The following is a 7318-nucleotide window of genomic DNA, read 5'->3' on the forward strand; positions in this document are numbered from 1 at the left end:
GAACACGCCGTTTATAAGGATATAATTTACAGTCTGGTCCCATAGGGAAATGACCAGACTGTAGAATATATATATATATATATATATATATATATATATATATATATATATATATATATATATATATATATATATATATATATATATACATATATATATATATTTCCTTTTTAGCTAACTGACTATAATAGAAACATTTTTTATCTTGCACAGCCTTTCTATTTACCCAGTTTTTATTTTTACACTGAACAGTTCCTTTAACTTAGGTGACAGTGGGTGGGGCTTTACATAGGTGGCAAAAAGGTGCCCCTGATAAGTTTAAGAGCCGACGTTCATTTTTTAAAACAAATCACACATTTTTCCGGATTTTTGCATTTGGAGTTTAGTAAATAACCCCTTTAGTGTTGCACTGAGATATCATATAACATTTTTCCTGAATGCAATTAGGCATTGGATGGGGATTGCCTTAGAGAGTTTGTGAGATCATGGAAAGACACCAATTTAGAATTTGTACCTAAAGTTCAAGCCTTACTCGTCATGGTGATGCAAGCCACATACGGGGGAAGGAGGCTTCAATTGTGCATTTGGCACCTACTGCCACGCCACATGGTTCTGTCTGTATCAGATGCATCAATAAAGTCTTCACTCACAGCCAGTCAGACGATGACTATGGATCATGCGGCATGATGCCATAATGGCTGTGACCATAGGGTAAAGACCATAAATCGCCCCAAAGGCGTTCACCATATGTTGATTCAAGGGATAAGTAACTGTTTTCTAATGTGATAAACTATTAACTTGGTCCATTTACAAAGCTGCTCCCAGCCAGGAACATTAGGAGAGTCTCAGCTGTCACTGAGCTGTGGGGCTGTTACAATAGGTCACCAGTGATTTAAGTTTTAGCAACTTTCCTGCAGCAATTAAGTGCTAGGAGAATGTCCCCATCTGGCCTTGCCCTAAAGCTTTGTGTTGCATTTTTTACAAATGCACTTAAGTGAAACGGAATGAAAATAGTAATAATATTGTGTCCTAAGGAAAGGCAATCTTAGTATCCAACTGCCATCTTTCCTCCTCTTCAGGCAAGGAGGGCTCGGCCGAGCTTAAGTAGGACCATTCCCTCATTCGGAGTGAGGGTTACTCGCATGCTCCTGATCTTCTCCCCTTTTCTTTGTGTCCCTATCTAATCTAATGACATAAAAATAAAGATCTTTAGAAACAAGAAGTTCAAAAAGCAATAAAATGTGCAAGTTGAAAGAAGTAGGTCACTGCCTTATATAAATCTATTTGAAGCTAGCTCCTTTAAACCTAGGGGTTTCGTGTCTGCAGAAATGGGGTCTTGCTTGTATTGCTGGTTATACTTACTTCAGTGTATTAACTCTTTATTGTCACAGACTCAGCAAAATGTAGATGTGTCTATGATGTGCCTATTGCTGTAAATTATTTGTATTTCTATATATTGACAACATTCAGCTCATGGGTGTACAGTTAAAATCACAAAATGTATTTACAAGCATAAATACAGGTTTCTGCCCTGCCAAGCACTGACTCACACCATATTCAAGTCAATTGAGTGATAATATTGGCAACAGGAAGCACGAGTGATGTGTTTTTTTGGGGGGTTTTTTCATACCCCCCTCATCTTGTTTGTAACTCATTTAATTTTCCCCAATGTAAAATACTATATAATGATACCATATTAGGGCTCCCAGGGGCGATTCAATTCAATCATGTGATTGACAATTACAAATTTAAACGACAGCTTAGACTTCGGGAGCATTTTGGTGTGCTGGATGGGACACGGAGAGCTGAGATACAGGAACTGGAGGGAGGTGGGAGAGACACCCCTGATACTGAAATGTGTAATAATTCCTGTAACAGCCTGTTCAAATTGCCAAGCACTTTTGATCCCCCAGCACCAATGCCTCTGTTAAAATTTTCCATCGTTTGTTAAATAATCATTCATTAGCTGAATATCGTGACAAAAGAAAATGGAAGGGTAATTTAAGCCCTGTAGAAAAAGAGGCAATTTAATCATTAAAGGGTAATAAGGATATTATCATCAAAAATGCGGACAAGGGAGGAGCAATAGTTATTATGAACTATAGCTATTACAAAAGTGAATTATTGACCCAATTATCTGACACAATCAATTATGGTAAACTTACCTTTGATCCCACCACAAAATTCAAAGGACAATTAAGGTCCTTGGTAGATATGGGTGTGTCATGTGGGTGGTTGTCAGAAGACATGGGAAGATGTTTGGTCCCTAATCATCCAGTCCTTCCTGTCATATATACCTTACCCAAGATACACAAAAATTTGGAAAGGCCTCCCGGTAGGCCAATCATAGCATCAACGGGCTCACTTAACGAGAAAGTTGCACAGTACTTGGATGTGTTATTACAACCATGCATTACCTCCATTAGCAGTTACCTACAAGATACCACAGATTTTTTGAATGTAATCAAAAGTATTGAATTACCAGTGGAAAATTTGTTATTGGTCACGATGGACGTCCAAAGTCTATATACATGTATACCACACCATGCGGGCATAGAGGCTGTTAAGCAATTGATAACACAGAACCCTGACTACAAAGGTCCACCTGTAGAGTACATGCTACAGTTGCTGGAATTCATACTTCATAATAATTATTTCAAATTCGAACAGCAATTTTATTTACAGCGTACCGGGACCGCTATGGGTTCGAAAGTAGCGCCAGCCTATGCCAACACATTCATGTGTGATTTTGAGACAAAGTATATCTATGGTCATGAACTATTTAAGCAGTTTGGCAGCTTTTACAGGCGCTACATTGATGGTCTGTTTTTTCTTTGGATGGGCACATCAGATCAATTGGAGTTATATGTAAACACCCTCAATGCACTAGATTCACCTGTTAAACTTACGTTGAACTACAACTCACAAAAAATAAGTTTTTTGGATGTACAGGTTTACAAGCATAATGGGGGCCTGCAGACACGTATTCACACCAAGGACACTGACAGAAACACATTGGTACATTATACCAGTCATCATCCTAAGCACTTACCTAATTCACTCCCTAAATCACAAATGATGAGGGTTGTTTGAATAGACAGTGATCGTGAGCAGATGAAATTGGATTTAGATATCATGGGACAAAAGTTCTTAGATAGGGGCTATCCACAAGCGCTCATCAGTGAAACCATAGATATGGTTAGTGCCATGGATCGAGCACAGCTATTAAAGAAAAAGGCAAAACAGCTAAGAGACAATGACAGTAACAATATATATTACGTCAGTAAATATAACCCTCATAGCGGGGACATTAGGGGTGCAGTGTTGAACTACTGGGAAATAGTGGTTAATGATGACATCATGGGCAACAGAATACCACGCAAACCAAGGTTCAGTTATTCCAGGAACACCAGCCTCAAGGGCCGAATGTCACGAAGTTTTCCGATTTCACTTCGTGACATTCGGCGCATGCGCAATAGAGCTGTACCGGTACCTGTTCCTACTGCGCATGCGCCAGAAGACGCCGGTCAGAGCAGGAAGAAGAAATGCGTGGGAGAAGATGGCGACTGTGAACTCCGTGGACAGGACCTGCGCAGAGGGGTGAGTAACAAGTTAGGGGCATTTGCCCAGGGGGACAGGTAGGCCAGGGGGGAGGAGGGAGGGGGGGCAACACAGGGGAGGGGGGGAGGGGTTTTGCGCCCTGGGGCTTTCCTTCTCCTTTAAAGAGAGAATTAACATGCACAGGGCAAGTATAAGGGCAGCACTTGACACAAACAGGCAAATAGATCCTGGTAAACAAGACATTGCCCAGCAGCCAGTGGCTAAGCACTGGCGTGAAGCTAAACATGACCCATCACAATTTAAATGCATGCCCATTGACCATATAAAAAAAACCCTTAGGGGAGGGGATATGGAAAAGCTGTTGCTGCAAAGAGAGGCCTTCTGGATTTTTGAATTGGATTGTGTTACCCCCAAAGGACTGAATGAACAATTGCAACTGAATTGTTTCCTTGCCTAATATGGTTTTTATTACGTTAACAGGTTCTGTTTCCTCCTCTCCATGAAAAGTTATATATAAGATCTATACAGCTAAGAAATGAACTCTCAAACAAAGTATGTGAGTAACAAATGTTTCTTTATTGTCTGTATGTAGAAAGATACAGTTTCTTTTTTCTTTCTTTTTTCCTTTTTTTGATACATGAAATGTTACAGTTTCAAATGGACACTTATACAGACACAGTTGGTCAGACACTGACACCTAGTGGTTGAAAAAAAGCGGTGCACTTGATATGTTAAAGAAACAGAAGAAATCTCTGGACTCTATGTTCCTTATATGGACTTATGACATCATTTTTGGCGCCCAAATTCACTGATGGGGGTGGGTATTTATTCTCTACACTCTATGTACACAGTATCCTTGAGAAAGGTCCCCATGTGGGACCGAAACGTCGGATAAGATGTGATTTTTGATTAATAAATCAACACAATTTCACCAAAACTACAGTGAGTGCTGATCTTCTTTCTACAACAGCCTTGAGAAAGGCTGTTGTCTCAGCCGAAACGTCAGCACCTGTCCACAATAAAGTTACTTTATTAAAAGTAAGTCCTGCGAGTGCGATCTCTACTTTGCCTAATCGATGTTACTGATCTTGGACTGCACCCAGGCACGCTAGGCCTCCATTTCGTGAGTGCCGGTTCCCCTACTCTACATATATATATATATATATATATATATATATATATATATAACCTAAGGGCAACGCACCACTGTAATACTTGCCTCAGATGCACGATAAATAGCCAGATACTTAAAAAAAGACCAGCAACAAAGAGATATCTTCAAAAAGTTCACATTCAGTGACCTTTTTCTCCCTTGAGAAAGTTGGCTATTCATGCAACTTTGCTGGTCTTTCTTTTATATATATATATATATATATATATATATATATATATATATATATATATATATATATATATATATATATATATATACAGTATATATATATATGTAGAATGAAAGCTGTTGCACAACAGGGTCTTGCAAAAAAATGATTATTTATTTATTTCACAAATCGACGTTTCGACCCTCACTGGGGTCTTTGTCAAGACAAAGGCCCCAGTGTGGGTCGAAACTTTGATTTCTACTTTTATACATATATTCTGTTAGCACCAGGGCAACAACCCAGATAAGTGAGTGCAGGAGGCATCCTACGATTTTTATATATATATATATATATATATATATATATATATATATATATATATATATATATATATATATATATTACATTACACAATTAATAATAAAAACTATAGAAGTACTAATTAATGAATTCTGAAGTGGTTAGTCTTTCCAGTGAGCCACAAGACACTCTATTTTCTCTATATCTCTGTGTGTCTTGTTTCAAGCATTTCACTTCTAATTCTACTGCAAGAACGCAACTGCTTCAAAGATTGAACCCATTAAAACAGATATTTGTATTCCTTGGCTGTACATCTAACAACCAGATAAATATTTGGACACAGTAGGGGTCATACAATGATATGGTTGGTACAGTAAAACCATCCCAGATCCCATATGTAATCTACACCATAAGTTACTGGGTTGCAGGAAAGAATGCCATTATTACTCGATAATAGTGATGGGCGAATTTATTCGCCAAGCGCGAACTCGCGCTGAATTTGCGCGATTGGACGCCGGCGTCTGTTTTTTGCGCCGTTTCACAAATTGTACGCTGTTTCACAAACGCCGCAAATTCATCCGTCACTACTTGATAACAAACAGACTGTGTGGGGTGGAAGTTTCCAAGAACATCTTATTCAGATATAGGAAATTGTATCAGATCATATCACTTGTCATTTTTCTTCTCTGATGCTCTGTACATGATCTGTCATTATTACACAAGACTTTGCATTATTAGGGGAATCATTCTTCGGGGAATTCCCAGTTTAACTGAAGAAGCCGCTTGGATGTGTGGTGAAAGGTTTTCAATAAAACACAGAAAGTCCATTTACTTTAGACTTAACTGTATTAGATACCCTGTCATTTAAATGTCAGCAGGTTGCCAACCCCAGATTGAGCATTGATTGCAAATTAAATTATGACGCTAATATTAAACAGGAGTTTTGTTATTAAGTGTGATTCAATTACTTTGCTCAACACAGCTTAGAATTTGCGTTTGAAAACTAAATGTGGGGGGTGACACCTAGTGGTAATGTTTGTAACTTTCCAATTGAGTACAACTTATTTCCTTCTATGTCTGGCTACAGAGCTGACACTCTTCAATAGCCCACTGCTTCTCATCTGTATTATTTAACATACAGTAAGATGCTCTAGTAACTGGTTGTTCTTTGCAGGAATAGTATATCTCATACTCATTTCCCATGCATTCCCCATGTTGAAGGGTGTTTTGCAGTCATATGGTACAGTTATGGGATCCATTATCCGGAAACCTGTTATCCCGAATGCTCCGAATTATGGAAAGGCTGTCCCATTACAATGATTTCCTTTTTCTCTGTAATAATGAAACAGTATTTTGTACTTTATCCAAACTAATATATAACTAATCCTTATTGGGATAAGTTACATGTTTTTCTAGTAGACTTAAGATATGAAGATCCAAACTACAGAAAGATCTTTTATCTGGAAAACCCCAGGTCCTGAGATGGATAAGAGGTCCCATACCTGTATTTCTTCTTTGCAAATCTCTCCCAATACCCTTTTCCTCTGCACTGTGTGACCTAATGGTTCCCCATTCTTTCATTTTCTATTTTAGCTGTATATCATTCTAATGAACTTAAGAAGCCTTGTTTTTTGCCTTTGCCTTCTCCTTTCTAACTGCTATGAAAGTATCAATGATTGAACTATGTAAGATATCATTGCTTTAGTTGGGCTCATCACAAATCGCATATTACTTCCCTTAGCTCTGTGTTCTCTAAAATCCAGCTGTAAAATAAAGTCATCTGGTGCTCTAGTACAGTGGCATAACTAGCAAGTAGGTATTAACACATTAAAAAGGAACTACAAAAGAATCATTACCACATCGTATAACAGTAGTTTTATTTTCCATTTTTTTTCCATATTTGCTCCAAAAGTCTTCGGTGTAGTATAATTTACATTTAATTTTTTTTTTAAAATGAGTATGTTTAGAGATGAATACTAGTGATGGGCGAATTTGCGTCGTTTCGCGAAATTCCCGCGAAACGGTGAAAAATTAGCGAAACTGCGCCCACATCTCGTTTTTGATGCCGACGCTCGTTTTTGACGCCGGCCCCCTTTTTTTTTTACGCTGGCGCCCGTTTTTGACGCCGGCGTCAG

The sequence above is a fragment of the Xenopus laevis genome, chromosome 2S, assembly GCF_017654675.1.
Source record: "Xenopus laevis strain J_2021 chromosome 2S, Xenopus_laevis_v10.1, whole genome shotgun sequence".
In the NCBI taxonomy this organism is placed as follows: Eukaryota; Metazoa; Chordata; class Amphibia; order Anura; family Pipidae; genus Xenopus; species Xenopus laevis.